This window comes from Chrysochloris asiatica, unplaced genomic scaffold, assembly GCF_000296735.1.
Source record: "Chrysochloris asiatica unplaced genomic scaffold, ChrAsi1.0 scaffold00348, whole genome shotgun sequence".
Taxonomy (NCBI): Eukaryota; Metazoa; Chordata; class Mammalia; order Afrosoricida; family Chrysochloridae; genus Chrysochloris; species Chrysochloris asiatica.
In genome coordinates this window covers 1,968,037-1,985,831 of record NW_006408866.1, presented here as the reverse complement: position 1 = coordinate 1,985,831, position 17,795 = coordinate 1,968,037, and positions in this window count along the sequence as shown.

Below are 17,795 nucleotides of genomic sequence, written 5' to 3'. Positions count from 1 at the left end.
CTGACCGGAGGAACCTCTGGAGCAGCTGTGAGTTTGGTGGGGGGAGGGAGTAAGTGAGGAAAGAGGGGCGTTAAGAGATGAAGGGGCAGGGGTTGGGTACCTGGGAAATTGGAGAGGTCTGAGCGGGCGGTGGAAATGAGCGCCTGGTCTGAACTGTCCCTCTGGAAGAAGGGACTGTGACGGGAGCCTGTGGCGTGTCAGCCGCAGGGCTCCGAAAACTTACCTACTGTCTGTGACTCTCACCGCCAGCACCACTCAAGCCAGGACCTGGGGATCTGGGGCCGGAGCTGCCCTGCAGGAGGCGCAGACTCTGGTCCTAAGCCCCGGGTAAGAGCTGTGAGGTAGGAGCCCAGGGGGAGTGGGTGGTGAATCTCCAGCTCCTCCGCCTTCATCCCTCCCCACCCCCATCCATCCCTTTAATCATTAACAGCCTTGGAATTAGGGGCTCAGCTGAACCTGAAGGCCTCTCTGTGCACCTTTACTGTCGCCGATAGCCATCTATGCCTGAGGGATGGGGCTCGAGGCTTTGCCTGTGTCCTGTTTAGGAAGTGGGATGGGGTGACAAATGTGGGTTTTTTTCCGCTCTGCCTCGCCCCTCCACCTCCCCCATACACACCCCTCGTTCCCACTTCAATTCCCAGAGGTGGTGTGGCAGTCGTGGGTTTGTTGTTTTTATTTTGTTAATGGCACTTAGTACCTTGGTTACTTCTTTTGAAATTTCTGCTCAGCCTCTATCCCAGAGCTTTCCAGCAATCTTTGTTAATAGTTCATTCACAGGCGGTGTCACATCGGGAGTACCTCTCAACGCCTGGTAGCTCCCGAGGCGAACGAGCATTTTCTTCTATGAAGACTGGGTTTCCAAAGCCCTTGCAAGGATTCCTAAATGGCATCATCGCCCAGGAATCAAGGTCTCTTGCTCTAAATACTTTATGTGTGAGGAATTTACATGTTGTCAACTCTTTCCAAAATGGTTTGATGTTGGGCTAATTCTGGATCTCTGTGTTTCTCTCCACCCACACTTCATGATGCACTTCAGAGAACAGAAAATCCCATATTACTTTTTTGTTTCCACGGTTGGTCAAGAGCACTGTTATTTCTCCAGTTGTGTGTCTGGCACACACGTCTTCAGTGACACAATTCGCCTTGTGATGATTTCCATCCGATTCTGAATTTGTATATGTTGTTGGTAGATGCTGTCAGGAGGGTTCCAACTCATAGTGACCATATGTTCAACAGAACTCTGCCTGGTCCTGCTTGAGCCCATACTTGCAGCCACAGCGAAAGTCCATCTCACTGGTGGTCTTTCTCTTTCGTTTTTGGCTCACCTCTGTCTTTACCAAGCATAGGGTCCTTTTCAGGGATTGTTCCTTCCTGGTTCTGTGTCCAGAGTACGTGAGATGAATTGTTGTTACGTTCCATGGAGTCTGTTCTGACTCAGCGACCCTGTATAGGGTTTCTGAGGAACTGCTGGTGGGTTTGAACTGCCGACCTAGCGGCTCAAACCGACCTTACAGTCCAGTGCATTATCCTGCAGTGACACATCAGGGCTTCAGTTGGTCTTAAATGAGGTAGTGTAAATCTGTTTAGTTGTGTGAATCTGTTTAGTTGTGTTTCAAAGATGATTATAAACCAATAGGAGTCCTGGTGTGACACTATAGGATAACCACTGTACTGTTAACTGCAAGGTTAGTGGGTCAAACCCACCAGTAACTCCTTAGAAACCCTATGTAGGGTCACTATAGGTCAGAACTCTGGTAGCATAGCAGTTATGAGTTGGGCTGCTAACCTCAAGGTCAGCAGTGTGAAACTACCAACTGCTCTGCAGGAGAAAGATGAGGTTTTCTGCTTCTGCAAAAGATTTACAGCCTCAGAAACCTTATGCAGGGTCTGTATGAATCAGAACTGACCCCACGGCACACCACCACCATAGGTCAGAACAGGAGTCCTGGTATAGCGATGTAAGTTAAGTACGCAACCTCAAGATCAGTTTGAACCAGAAGGTTGGCAGTTAAAACTCACCAGCAGCTCCTCGGAAACCCTATACAGGGTTGCTATGAGTTGGAACCAACTTGACGGCACTAAACAACATCATCAATAGGTCAGAACTGACTTGATGGCACCTAACAACGTATAAACCAATAACAGGTGTGAAAATTTGTCTTAAGAAAATTAATGATGTTTGGAAAGATTTCCTTGTTAATATTTTCTTGGTTGAAAAATATATATATATTATCACCCAACTAGCACTCTTGTAGCCTGTCAGATTTCAGAGTAAAGGACAATGAGTCCAATTTGGGTGTTAGCATTTTCTTTAGAAGCCCTCCAGTTTCATCTAGAACTGTATTTTCTGAAGAACTCTGAAGAGAGAATGACCAAGTCTTAGGTGTTCCATGAGTAGGAGATGTGTCCATAGATCCTGCCCCCCTGTAACTGAACTGGGTATGCGTGGCAAGAATTACCGTTAGGTTCTGACACTGAAAGGGATCCAGGACTTCCAGGCCTGATGAAATAGAATATCTAATGTTTTATTTTGTTTTTGAACATTTTATTGTGGTTTAGGTGAAAGTTTACAGAGAAAATTAGTTTCCCATTCAACAATTTTTACACATTTTGTTTTGAATATTTAATGTTTTGTTAGTGCAAGTAATTGTGTTGAGATGTTTCATAGAAATACACCAAGAAAAAAAAAAAAACCTGACCACCAGTCTCATCTTAATTAATTAATTTGGATCGTCGTTTGCCATTGAATGTTGTTGTTAAATGCTGTTGAGTCGATTCTGAGTCATAACGACCCTGTATAGGGTTTCCAGGGAGTGACTGGTGGGCTTGAACAGTAAGCTCAAAATTCATTCATCCACTAAATATCCGTTGAGTGACTACTAAATGCTGTCCAGTGTTTGAGGTACTGGGTGTACAGAGGCAAGCCCACAAAAGGCCAGGCCCTCACTGAGCTCACATTGGAGGAGGCTGGGGACTGGAACGGAAATACAGTCAAAGAATGAAGTCAAGCAAATGGGAGCAGTGTACTCTGGAAAGTGTCTGACTCGGATTCAGTCAAGGAAAGACCTTTCTGAAGAGGTGACACTTAAACTGAACTCTAAGTAAAAAGGAGTCAGTCATCAAGAGATACAGGGGAAGTGCCTCCTAGGTTCTGGGAATAGCTAGTCAGAAACTGACAAGAATGAGGATCTGGGAACTGGAGAGAAAAAGGGTGTTGGGGGGCGGATGTGGAGACAAGCAGCCAAAGTTTAGTTGGCAATGGGGAGAGTGAAAAATAGATAAGGTCAGAAAGGGGGGATAGAGCTCAGAATGTTGTTGTTGTTGTTAAGTGCCGTTGAGTCGGTTCCGACCCATAGCGACCCTGTACAGGGTTTTCGAGGGTGTAATAGGTAGGCAAAATAAGAGTTAGCAGTGGAAGGGAAGAATGTGATTGTTGTTAAGTGCCTTTGAGTCGGTTCCAACTCCTAGCAACCCCGTATAGAGTTTTCAAGGAGCTGTTGATGAGTTTAAACTACCAACTTTGTGGTTCAGCCTGACCTTGCGACTCAGTGCTTTATTCCACAACGCCATAGCAGGACTCCTTTATAATTCTGTAGGCTTTCCTACAGTCTTAACTCTTAGGATTGTGCAGATTGTTGTTGTTAGCCTCTGACTCTTAGTGACCTTATATACAACAGACTACTGCCTGGTCCTGCCATCCTCAACAATAGTTGCTGCTTGAACCCATTGTTGCGGCCACAGTATCATTCTGTCTTTTTTGAGCATCTTCCTCTTTTTTCGATAACCCTCTATTTTACCAAGCATAAAGTCCTCCTTCTCCAGGAATTGGTCCTTCTTGATAAACATGTCCAAAGTTTGTAAGATGAAGCCTTGCCATCTTCCCTTTTAAGAAACATTCTTGTACTTTTTACAAAACAGGTTTGTTCGTTCTTCTGGCAGTCCATGTGTACATTCAGTATTCTTCACCAACACCATAATGCAAAGCATCAGTTCTTCACGCTTCCTTACTCAATGTCCAGCTTTCCCATGCACATAAAATACCATGGGTTGGGGCAGGTGCAATCTTAGTCTTCAAAGTTACATCTTTGCTTCTTAACTTGAAAGAGCTCTTTTGTGGCAGATTTGTCCAGTGCAGTGCATAGTTTAATTTCTTGACTGCTGCCTCTGCGATTGTGGATCTAAGCAAAATGAAGTCTTTGACAACTTTTTTTTTTTTTTTTTGACAACTTTGACAGTATTTTATCCATTTATCACGATGTGCTTATTGGCCCATTTTTGTTTTCTTTTTATTGAGATGTAATCCATATTGATGGCTGTAGTATTTGATCTTCATCAGTAAGTGCTTCAAGTCCTCTCCACTTTCTGCAAGTAAGTATGTCTCATATGCATATTACAGGTTGCGAGTGAGTCTTACTCCAATCCTGATGCTGCATTCTTCTTTGTATTCAACTCCAGCTTCTCAGATTACTTGCTCAAATCGAGTAAATGTGGTGAAAGGATACAACACTGATGCACACCTTGATTTTAAAGCACACAATATTCCCTTGTTCTTTCCAGTTGACTGCCACTTTGCTATGTTCAGTTTCCTCATGAGCAAAGTGAAGTGTTCCTGTTCTTTTCAGTGTTATCCAGAGTTTGATGAGACCTATGTATTGGTTACGAATTGGGCTGCTAATCTCATGGTCAGCAGTTCTAAACTACCAGCTGTTCTGCAGGAGAAAGATAGGCTTTCTGCTCCCATAAAGATTTACAGCCTCGGAAACCCTGTACAGGGTCGCTTTGAGTCGGAACTGACTCCATACGGCACATAACAACAACAACAACAACAATGCAGTTAAATGCCTTTGCATAGTCAATAAAACAGAGGTAGACATTTTTGTGATATTCTCTGCTTTTAGCCAAGATCCGTTTGATGTCATCAATGATAATTCCTCCTTCCATGTCCTCTTCTGAGTCCAGCTTGAATTTCTGGTAGTTCCCTGTGAATGTACTGCTGTAACCAATTTTGAATTATTCTTTAAATAAATTTTACTTGTCTGTGACATTGATGATATTGTTTGATAATTTCCATATTCTGTAGGGTCTTTTTTTGGGATGGGCACAAATACGGACCTCTTCAGCTAGTTGGTCAAGTGACTGTCTTCAAGGTTCTTGGTGTAGATGAGTTGTTCTTTTTAAGTGCCGTGGAGTTGATTCCGACCCGTAGTGACCCTGTATAAAGTTTCTGAGGAGCAGTTGGTGAGCTTGAACCGCCAGGTATAGATGAGTGAGCACCTCCAGTGCTGCAGCTGCATCAGTTTGTTGAAACATTTCAGTTGATATTCCATCAGTTCCTGGAGGCTTAGTTTTCAAAAAGGCATTGAGCTGGAAGACAAAGAGGAGGAAGAAGCAGTAGTCACCTGAGGTTTTTCTGGCAGATGACCCTCTTATCTAGTCTAAAAGAGGAATGTCTTCCATTAAACATTTAGCAGGATGTTCAATTGAGGGAACACCTTTTTGCTTAAGGGATTATGTCTTACATGCTGCTCTTTGAAAGTGCATTATAAGTACTCTGAGAGTGTTCTACTATAGGAATCCTTTGCATCCAGCTCCAGGTGAATTTAGGGTTGAAGGACTGGTCGAGTGATTATAATGCGCTCTTGTTGGTTTACAAAGATGAGCATCTGCATGGGAGTTTGAGGTTGCTTTTTGTAGAGAAGGAGGATTTGTGTTATAGTGGTCTTCCTTGTCTGAGCGTTCTAGTGACTGATAACACTCAGCTGAAGTGCAGATTGGAGCCAGAAGTTCACTCAGTGAATGACTTTAGGTAAATGACCATTGGTGGGCCGACCCCACTGTATTGGCATATCTCCACTGCCCTGAAACCAAGACTTGTGACTTTTTTTTTTGCTCTCAGTTGGGACTGTTCATTTTCCTTCTCACCTTGACCAGCTTGTTAACTTCAGACAGGCTAATCAAGACTCCTCTTTAATTTTACCTGCTTGAACCCTTGTCACAGTGGGATGAAACAGAAGGATTGTACTTTTCACTTTTGAACCGCCCAGGAGTGCCTTGTGTCTGAGTGGATTAGGGGGTTGAGAGACTGTTTGCAGTCAGCTCAGTGCTGTTACTGTTCTTGTTTACTGTCCCCAACGTATGACAAGCTCATGTACAGTGGTACGAAACACTGCCAAGTCCTACACCATCCCCAGAATTAGTTATGGCTCAAACTGGACTTTGTGGTCCATTGGGTTTTTGTGGGTTAATTTTGGAAGTAGACCCCCCTGGCTTTTCTTCCTAGTGTGTCATAGTCTGGAAGCTCCGCGGAAATCTGTTCAGCATCATGTTGTTGTTAAGTGCCATTGAGTTGGTTCCGACCCATAATGACCCTGTATAGGGTTTCTGAGGAGGTGCTGGTGAACTTAAACTGCTGACCTTGAAATTCAGACCGAACTTGCGGTCCAGTATCGTAGTAGCTGTTTTTCACTGACACACGGGTGGTAGTTATACGTGAGGAGCATTGGCCAGAATCAAACCCAGGTCTTCTGTGTGGAAGACACTGAGCCACCATTGGCTCCGTTAGAAATGCTGAAGAAAACCTGTTAGCGTTTGGGATGAGAAGCCCTGGTAGTGCTGTGGGTTAGGCATTGGACTGCTAACTGCAAAGTCAGTGCTTCAAACCCACCAGCTGCTCTGCAGGAAAAGACGAAGCTGTCTGCTCTTCTACAGATTTACCACTGGGAACCCTGTTTACGGCCACTATGAGAATCAATTCTATGGCAGTGAGTTTTGGGGTTAGTGTTTGGAATAGAAAAATCAGTAGTTAAGGACTTCTGTTTTAGGTTCTAGTACCTTAGAAGCTCATAAAGATGTAGTGTCTGAACTTGGCCAGAGCTTCCTGGGTAGAACTGGGGCCAATGGAGGGGATAGAGTAGAGCCTGGTGCTGAATTCCAACTTGAATGCAAATAAAAAGACTTTTTGTATACACACAGGGTATCAAGTGATTTAAGTGAGCATTTAGGACTAGCCATACAGTATACTTCACCTCCCACTTCATTCTCCACACTCCATTAAAGAATCACTCAAAGGCATGGAGACTTGACAGTGATACTTCTTTACTTTTGGCTTTGGCTCAAGTATAAAAAAAATTTGAATTTTGTATGCTAATGTTGGACTTAAAATGTCTAGCCAATGGATTATTAGCCTGTGTACTATTCATCTTCATTTCAGTGGTTTATTATAAATCGGGTATGAAAGTATCCTGTAGGCTGAAATTTCATTAGCCGTTCGGAGACGAGTGGTTCTTTTCTAATTTCTAAAAGGAGGTGGGTGGGTAGGAGGGGACTTGAACACAGGGAGAAATCATTAACTCCTACGCTGACCGCTAATTGTGTTTGGGGAAAGAATCTATAATTCTAAGTAAAGTTGGATTCACTGAGCTGGCCTTTTAATCCAGGTTGCCCATCAGTGGGTTTGGTTCTTAAACTTTGGGGGCTTTTAGACAAACTGTTCTGAAGGTTGACAACCTAGCCGGCCAGTTGATACCATTTGTTGTGAGACTTGTAGATGAGTGGTTTTGAATTTTCGTTCAATGATTTAAAGTTCATTTGATTTTGCTATTGTTTTGATATACATGTTGCAGTTAATTGCACACTGAATGCCAGTTGTTTTGAGGTGAGGAAGAGGTAACTCACATGGAAAACAATAGTAATTATGTGGTAACTGTTGTTTCCTCAGCTTTTGATAACTTACAATTACCTCTTTGTGTCTGTTTATAGATGTTGGTACCAGTGAACCAGGAACAGTTTTTAGATGTTGGAACAGTGTTCTGAAGCTTTTTGCACAACAGACTAGGGTATTTTATTGAGGTAGTATACTTCAGTTCAAATCAAGTCTCACGAGTTTTTGTGTTTCTAGGTGATGGGGGTCCTATTTCATATGAGGGTACAAGGAGGCTGCTATAGTGCACTAGACCATTTAATAATAATTACAATGTCTAGAACTTAAATATCAATTTAGTGAAATAATAAGACAAAATTGAAAGTGGAGCAAACTCTTTAATTCTTTGGAGTTGTGATGCGCTGAAAATCGGAGAGGAAAATGCTAAGTCTTTAAGATGTGGTAGCATTTAACTGGCACTGTGGGGGAAAAGCACTGGACCACAGTGTCCATTTGAGCCACAAGGTCAGCGGTTCAAACTCATTAAGCCTCTCCTTGAAAACCCTATACCCAACAACAACATCCAATTAGAGTGCTCAGTAAATCAGTCCACCCTGGAAGGAGGTGATGATTAGCTCTGGTAACAAAACCTTTGGCCAACACCTGCTACCAACCTGCCATCATGCTAATGACTCCCCTGCCTTCCCCAGGGCTTGGCTTTAGCTGTGTTGTATTGTTGGTTTTCCGGATGAATTGTAGTGTGGAAGCTACATTGTGTGGTGTTAAGAGGTATAATAATCCCGGTTTCTAGTCTGCACTGCTCTGCTGGAGGTCTCGACTCAGGACTGGAAAACCTTCTGTCAACTAAGGCCTGTAGTTCTAGACCTGATCTGATAACTGACTGAGGATCTCAGATGACACTGTTACATAGTGTAGGACAATTCCGTTTTGGAGAGTGCTTCGCATCTTGTAACCATGCCTAAATAGCTGCCTGTTGGCCCAAGAGACCGTGTGTAGAAAAGACCTGCCCCTGCTATGTTAGCCGTTGCTTGTGTTACACTGTCAAGACGGCAGGGTTCAGGTGTGGCTTTTAGCTCTGCCTGGTTGATGAAGGGTTTGAACTCTACCCAGTGTTTGCCTAAAGTGAGTTGGTGAGTGACCTGTAATTTTGATTTTGAGCAAGACTCGAGTTATAGCATTTACTGTATTTGTATTGAATTCAGCTAATTGCTCCTTCCAGTTTAGGAAGAAGCAAAAAAAAAAAAAAGAAGTCAGATCTTTGCAGAATCTTAGAAAAATCTCGTGCGGGGTTTTTTGTTTTATTTCTTAAACTGAGCCTTGAGGCACTTTTTTAGAGCCCATTGCGGAAATAAGCTTGTGGCAGGCATGAGGGAGTTTAGCTGTCTGCTGTTTCACCCACTGTATTTCTTCCTAAGAAAAGTTACTTTAATATTCTCTTATATTGAGCTTCTACGTAAGATTTCAGTTGAACAAAACATTCTGAGGCTGAAAACAAGTGAAAAACCTGATTTAGTGGGGTAACAAATCTAGAAAGGTTAGTAACTAGCTTTAAGTCACAGAGCAAAGTACTGGCAACTCTTAAGACTAGAGTCAGGCCTTTTCTGCTCTAAGCTTTGTTCTCAGTTACACTGCCTCTCTCAGGCACCTATAACGATTCTATTCATAATCACAGAGTAGATTTTTAGTTGAATTAAATGCTTGGTCTTGGTCTTTATATTCCTAGGTTCTTTACTTAATTTATTTCATTTCTGAACTTTCAGTTTGACATTTTGTCACAAGCAATTAATCTGTCAGCGAAGACTCCTAACTAGATCCAAAGCATATGTGAATGAAGTTACTAATGGATAATGGAACTGGAGACTCTCTCATTTAGTCAGGGTCTTGCTACTTGTTAGCTGAGCTGGTCTTCTTCCTTCAGCATATTTCTGAAAGTGACCATGCTAATTTTCAAATAGGAGTTGAGTCTTGATCACTGTAAATCTTAGGGTAAGTTTGCAAGCATGCAAAGTGCTGAAACATGGGCTTCCTTTTCCCTGTGACCTGCCCTGGAATCGCAACAGGAAAACCCAGGTGTTCCCATTGACAGACAGCTTCAGAATACAGTCTGTGGAAATAGCTACAATGGCCACATTTTGTTTTCTTTTTCTTTCTTTTCTATGTTGTTAAGTGCCATGGAGTCAGTTCCAACTCATAGTGACTCATAGGTTTTCTGAGGTCCAGCTGGTGGGTTTGAACTGCTGACCTTGTGGTTGGCAATCCAGTGCCTATCCTACAGTGCCACATAATGAAACAAATTTACTTTCAGTTTTGTTTTGTTTTAAAAGTTTTTATTGTGAATTCTGTGATACTTTACATGGAAGAACATTAGTTTTACATTCATTCTATCATATATCGTTTCATTGCCATGATTACAATCCCCTCCATGCATCATCAACCAACCAAAGGGTGTACCCCGCAAGCCTCCCCCTGGGTCATCAGCACACAGTCCCTCTCCCTCTCTGGGTCTAGAGTTCCCAGCCGCTCCATCTCTCCATGTCGTCGTCTCTGCCTCCATCTCTGGCATCAGTGTTTCTCTGGGTAGGGTCCCGCACTCCACTCTTCTCCCTTGGTGGTCCCAGGGACCTCCGCTCCTAGACTGCAAAGTCAACCACTCTCTTTCTTTTGCTACAATTGTCTACCTTTACATTTCCTACCTTCACAGTCAGTCCTGATAGCAGTTATTCACTATTGTACCACATGAATCCTATCCCCGTTTCCTTTCATCAGCCCCAACCAGACAGATTGGATACTACTCAGGAGAGATTCTACCTTCCTCTGTGCACTCTGGATCTAGGGTCCCTCTTGAAAGCTTGTAAGCCAGTCACTTTTTGCCTTTGTAGCCCCCCCCATTTGGGGTAGCCAATGTCCAAGTTGCCCATCCCTGTCTATCCTGTGTACCTAGGGGGTGGGAATGATCCTTGCTGTAAAGATTTGTTGTGTCTTTTGAGCTATTGCAACCATAGGTGTAGGTCAGATTCATCAAATTGTATTAGATTACTCTTTTTTTCCTCTTCTTCTTCTAGTTGAATTCTGATCATTCAACCACTGAAGCCAGGTCAAGTGGGTGTTTTCTACAAGTGTGGGTGTTCTTGTGCATATGCCCTCACTTCTTGGCAGCTGGACGCTTCACTCTCCACTCTAGTCCTCTGTGGGCTATGTCACTGTCTCTGGGTCCAGGAGTCCCCAGGTCTTGCCATACTGCTGGCCAACCAGGTCTCCACCTAGGTTCACAAGAGTCTATTGAATGTGGTCAGACTTAGCTGACAGCTAGCTTCATTGCTGTTTTTCCCTCATTTCCCCTTATGGGTGACCAGCGTGGTCACCAGTCAGAGCACATGCCTGCTCATATATTCCCCTTGAGTCTTATTCTTGGAAGGGGGTTTGCCCTGAGGGGACCCGACCACTTGCCTTGATGTCTCCTGGGTGAGCAACTTGCTGGCCCTTGTAGTAGTCAGTCTGACTGCCGTTATTGGTTTTTTATTTTTCCTGTTGGTCTTTCTTTCAAGAAGTATCTTCTGTTCTTCTAGTTGCTCCAGGCTGGTCTGCTTGTCCTTTCAAGTGGAGGTTTCCCACCTCATACTTTTCAGTTTTATATCTTGTTGAGGACAACCTCGGGGCTAGTCTTTGCCAGGAGGAGGAGGAGGTTAGGAATCACACTGCAATGAAATGCTTGCTCTCTAGCAGGACTGTGGACATGCTAGAAGTCTCAGGTCCTCGAAGGGGCATTTCCTTTCTTTTAAGTAAGTGGAATTCAGTAGAGAATTCTTGTGTCCATTTTCAAGACTGTTTCCATGGGTTTTCCTTAAGTAAATTAGTTTTTATTTGAAATAATTAGCCATGTAGCCTGTCATTTTTTGCTTACCAACACTTGTTATAGCTGATGTTTCTGATAGGGAAATATTTGTTTGGGATGAACCTTTTATGAAAAAGTATAGGTTAAAGACTGTTCTCAGAGTCGGTCCCGTGGATGGATTTCATAGTGGGTGAGGGGCACACACGCAGGGAGGGCAGGGTGGTGTTGGTAGTGCTGTAGCAGAAAGGAGAGAATTGCCCATCACTGGATCAGCTGGGAAAGGGTGGACAGTACCAACCATGGAACTTAACTGGGCTAAGAGTGGGTGGGGACAGAACAGCCCACATCATTGTCCAATTCCAGGGAACACCGTTCACAAGGCGGATGGGACCCTGTGGAGTTGGGCAATGCAGTGGCCTGACCACAAGCCCTTTCTCTCCATACTGGAACGTGCGTTTCTGCTGGGGAAGGATGAGGATAAGGGTGTAGCTGCTGGTGTGACTACATTGCCCTTCTAGATAGATGGGCCAGTCATGACTGACGGTTTATGGAGTTCTGGCCTAATTGTTTTGAGATCTCTGTATCTTTAGATTTTTATATTTGATAACTCAGAAGCTGGTAAATTAGAGGGAGTACCAGAGCCCTGGTAATGTAGTGGTTACAAATCGGGTTAATCACAAGGTCAGTAGTTTGAAACTACCAGCTGTTCCATAGGAGAAAGGTGAGGCTTTCTGCTCCCGTAAAGATTTACAGCCTCGGGAACCCTGTACAGCGTCACTATGAGTCGGAATCGACTCCATGGCACATAACCACCACCACCATGCCCCTGGATTCATCTAAGTTTGGGTAATTTAAAGTACCCAGTGACGAGAACAATAGATGGCAGGTAGTGCCCATCACCAATGTCTACTATCCAGAGATCTATCTACTATATCCTCATGTAAACTACTGAGGTTGTTATTGGGAATTATAGTAAGTATGAAAGAAATCATAATGGAAACGGTTAATTAAAATAAATTTTTAGTTCATTTTACAATATCCCATGTTCTAGTTAACAATTCAAAATTGTTCTTAAGCCTTTTAAAAAACAAAAAACAAATTTGTTTTATCAGGTACTTATGGATCTCTTCCACAGGGCCAGATTTCTCTAGTGCCCCAAATAGCAAGCAGGATTCTGCATTGATAACAGCTCTGATAGGGTAGTGTTTACAAATCGGGATGCAAACCTCAAGGTCAGCAGTTTGAAACTACCAGCTGTTCCGCAGGAGAAAGATGAGACTTTCTGCTGCCGTAAAGATTTATAGCCTTGGAAACCCTGTACAGCATCACTGTGAGTTGGAACCGACTCCATCGCACATCACCACCACCATGGGATCCTGGTTTGGTGCTATAGGGTAAGCACTGGATAGCTAACTATAACCTTGGGGATTCAAACCCGCCACCTACTCGTAAGAAACCCCATATAGGGTCGCTCTTGAGTTGGAACCAACTCAACAGTACTTAACAATACCACCATAGATATAATGATTAAATTAAGCAAGGAAGTGTGTTGATCTCATTGTTTGTTTTAATGTTGAAAACAGTTATTAATACTCCAGCTTTTAAACCCATGAGTAGTATTGGAATGAGGCCACCTGAAGTTGATTTAAATGAGTAACAACGTGCAGCTACTTTTACTAAATGGCGTGTTTCGACGTCTAGTATTGCAAATTGAATAACCTCAGGTTAAAGGAAGCATACGCTTCCCTTAAATCAATACGAAATGGCCCATTCCCAGTGTGTACTACATACTTGTATAACTTCTTAGGTTCACTGGCTCTTTTAGTGTGACTTTTAAAAGGTCTGGGTAGGCACAGGGCAATGGTTAAAAGCACAGGCTCTAAAGTAGCAGGCTGGATTTGAATCAGAACTTCTCCACCTACTTGCCGTTTGACCTTGGAGGAGTTTCTTCACAACGCTAAGCCTCAGTTTTTTGCCTAGAATTGAGGATAGCCACAATAAATACTTGTGAGTATTCAATAAGATAGTGCATTTGCAGGGCATGGCATAGTGCCTGGCATAGAAGTAAACATTTAATAACACTCATCGTTACTGGGTTCATCATACTAAGTTCATCTGGATTGGCAACTCCCAAGGGGCCAGGAGCCATATCATTTGACCTCTTCTTATAGTCCCTACATGGAATTGTACAGTAAACATTGCTAGACACACAGGAGAGACAAGTTTATCTATCATTTGAAAATAAAACCTGCCCTCTGGGTGTCTGGGAAGTACACAAGTGACTCCGTAATGATGGAAACTTCCAACCTGTATCTAAACCTAGAGACGGAAAACTTGTCCTGAAACCCTATAGTGCTTGCAGGACTCAGTGACTAAGATATTACAGCAGTTAGATCCAAAAAATGGGAAACTGACCCAGGAGACAGTTTTTATCTTTGGCAGAATGACTTGAGGTTCATTGAATTGGGCCAAAGCAGATGAGGCTTCAGGACGGAATAGACAGATTTATTTCAGCCAGTCCAGACGATCTCTGAATGAGTCAGCTGGCAGGTTCCTTCTTGGAGAAAGTGAGAAATCCCCCAATCCATGTGCAAAGAGTTTGCCCACTGATTTAAGGTGTCCTTGTTGGGGAATGTACCTGAGGTCAGGTGTCAAATTCTCCTGTAACTCACCCAATAGGAGGTTCCCTCCAGGGGGACAATTGCTGGACTCAGTCCTAGAGTCTAGTCTAGGCTCTGCCACCAATTCTTGTGTGTCTGGGGTAGGCTGCAGTCTCTTTTTGAGTCTTGTTAACTGTGAGATAAATGATTTGGGGCTGCGTCACTGTTTCTTGAAATGTGGTTTTTGTTAAAACTTCCAGTATATAAGCTTTTGAAACAAGCGCTCGAATTTGGTGACATCTGACATGAATTTTGGTGGTACATGGATAAATGCTTTTTGTGTGCAAGTTGTATGTTTTTAATATGTGCTAGTGAAAACCTGGGAGTCCTGGTGTGGCACTGCGGGTTAATGTACTGGACTGCAAGGTCGGTTGGAACCGCAAGGTCAGTGGTTCAAGCTTCCCAGCCGCTCCTTGAAAGCTCTATACAAAGTTGCTATGAGTCAGAAACGACTCGACAGCTCTTAACAGTGAAAACTTGACTCTAGTATATCAGACCTTACTTCATGGATAGTGTTGCTTAGGTTTTATTAGCCTTTAAGAAAATTACTAGATAGATGAACAGTTATAAGTGGATATCGTTAAGATTATAAAGTGTGCTATAAGACTGGCTGAAGTTTGTAGTTCCAAAACTCAGTGATTCTCACATTAATTACTGAAATCTTTGTGGTGATGAGCATCCAGATTTCAGTGGATTTAAAAGACTTTACCAACTCAAGCAAATTGACAAAGTTTTACTTCTTGCATTCTTGGCAAAAGCACCCAGAGTAGTTGTCGAGAGTTTAAAATAATAGCATATAGTGTAGGTTTCCGTCTTGTTATCTAGTGCTGCTGTATAACAGAAATGTCATGCATGGGTGACTTTAGCAGACAGTGTATTTCCTCCTAATTTAGGAGGCTAGAAGTCCAAATTCAGGGTGCCAGCTCCAGGGGAAGGCGTTCGTTCTCTCCCTGTTGGTTTTAGTGGAAGGTCCTTGTCTCTTTTCAGTTTCTATTCTTTAGCTAAGGAGCCCTAGTCACACAGTGGTTAAAGTGCTTAGCTGCAAACTGAAAGGTTGGTGGTTCAAACCCTCCAGTGACTCTGGAAGAAAGACCTGGCAGTCTGCTTCCACAAACAGTGGAAAACCCTATGGGGCAGTTCTACTCTGCCCAGTAGGGGTGGGTAGGAGTAGAAATCTACTAGATAGCACTGGAGTTGGGTTTGGGGTTCTTGGCTCCTCACTGTTCTTCCTGTGATTAGCATCTCTCTTTCCCCAAGTCTGTTTGCTTCTCTGCTCCTTTTATATCTCAAAGGTGTGATATAAAACACACCTTAAACTGATGATGTTGTTAGGTGCCCTCAAGTCAGTTCTGACTCATGGGGACCCTGTGCACAACAGAATGTAACAGGGCCTGGTCCTGGGCCATCCTCACAAATGTTGTTACACTTGAATCCATTGCTGCTGCCACTGTGCCAGTCCATCTCAAGAGCTGACCGTGAGCTTCCTTAAGTAGTAGTATATGACTACTTTCTGTTGTTGTTGAGAATACACAAAACAAAGCATGTGGTAATTCAGCTGTCTCCACATGTACCGTTAGGGACACTGATGATGTTCTTGAGCTGGGGAACCATTCTCACTCGTCTACTGAGTTGTTTCCCCCTCATCAACATCAATGCCACGGTTCCTGTCTAACTCTCGAATTACTAGTGTCCAGTTTAATACCCTATAATTCTTAAAAGAGCATGAAGCTCACAGCAGACTTCTTATTTATTTTTTATTTATGTATTTTACTAGTTAAGCTAAACTGTTGTTCAGTTTTAGGATGACCTTGGGGATATTTTTGGTTTAAGGGTTAAAGATGACCTCAAGGCAGTAATTTCAGGGGTTCATCCACCCTCCCTGATGTACATTATTTCTTGCTGACAGCTGCTTTACAGAGACAGTATGACATATGCCCTAACATGAGATTCAACACTGAAGCAGACTTTATTTAGAATTTCATTTCACTTTTGTCATAATACTCATAACACGACCTAGTGGGGTCTTGAGAAGGAAAATGAGTAGTGATAGAAAAGAAACAATTGTTGGAGGTAGTTTCTTTTTAAGTAGAATCTCAGAATAAAACTGAAATCTTAATTGGAAACTAAGAAAGCTCTTGTTTCGGTTGTAGCCTGTGATTTCTTGAGTTCTTTGTTGTTGTTGTTAAAGCCTTAATCACCTGCAGTCCCTAAACGTTTGTATCTTAACATTATTATCTTTCATTATCTATATTTGGCTGTTAGTCTGTGGTCTGCAAGTAATGTTGTTCTATAATTAACTAACATAAAGGGCTGTGGAGTTGGGATAACTACTTGTAATAATTAATGTTTCAAGTTGTTGTTTTACATAATTACTATAAAGATGGCTCCAAGCCTGTTCTTTTTATACACTAGGTGTTATCTTATTAAGATTAGGTTAAGTGCCATTGAGTCAGTTACGGACTCATATCGACCCTATATAGGGTTTCCGAGGCTGTAAATCTTTTGCAGGAGCAGAAAGCCTCATTCTCCCGAGGAGGGGCTGGTGGGACCTTGCAGTGAGCAGTGTAGTACTTATCCTATAGAGCCCCCAGTGAATAGAACAAAATACCTAAGGTTGTTATTGTTAAGTGTTATTGTCAAGGTCGAGTCGATTCCGCCCCATAACTACCCTGTATAGGGTTTTCGAAGATCAGCTGGTGAGCTTGAACCGCTGACCTTGCAGTTCAAATGGCTTTGCAGTCTGGCGCATATTGAACCACAGCGGCACCCCAGGACTCCTCAAGAATTTTCTCTTGCAGCATTTATTCAGTACAAAGCTTCTGCATAATTTCATGATGAGAACTCTCAGGTGTTTCCCAACTGAGGTGTGATCTAGTTAGTGTTCTATGCCACAAGCCCTTAAACTTGTTAAGTTTTGAATTTGTCATTCATTCTGTCTCATTTCCTAAGGAGGTGACCTGCGCTGTCTAGTGCACTGGGGAAGGGAATGAGGGCCTTTTACTCAAGGTTGCATTTTGCAGGATTAAAATTCTCCATTCCCACTAAAATCTAATTTATACCATGTATTCAGATATCTTTGGAGCAGATTGCATCCCTTGAATTCTTACTGAGCAAGTAATGGATGTGTGGTTTCTGAAGCTCATTGGTGCAGAGGTCAGTCATTATTGATAGGTAATTGCTGAGGAGCCTGGATACATTCTGAAAAAGGAGTAACGTTTTAACAGTTGCCCTTGGTCTGTGGGTTAGGATTTGCAACGTTAGAGTGGGGTTGTCTGTTTTTTCTGGGGGATCCATGAGTCTTGGTTAAGATCTCTTGTGAGCAGTAGAGCAGCTGGGCTTGTGATGAGAATCACATAAAAGAGTTTTCTTTCTGGGTGATACAAATCATTATCTCTATAGTTTGTACAGTCTCTATAGAAGTAGAAACATTGACGACCGTGTTTCAAAAGATGGTTGTGTATTTTAGGTTCTGAATGCAGGATGGACAAACATGGTGACAGCACCTAGTACCTAGTCAAGCAGTTCTTCCCTGGTGCTAGTACTATGGACTGGGCTCATAGCTCTCTGCCCTGCTTTCTCTTCATCTGGAAACTTTTCACCTCTGAAATAAAGCCCTTTCATGATATAGAAAACTTGAACTTGG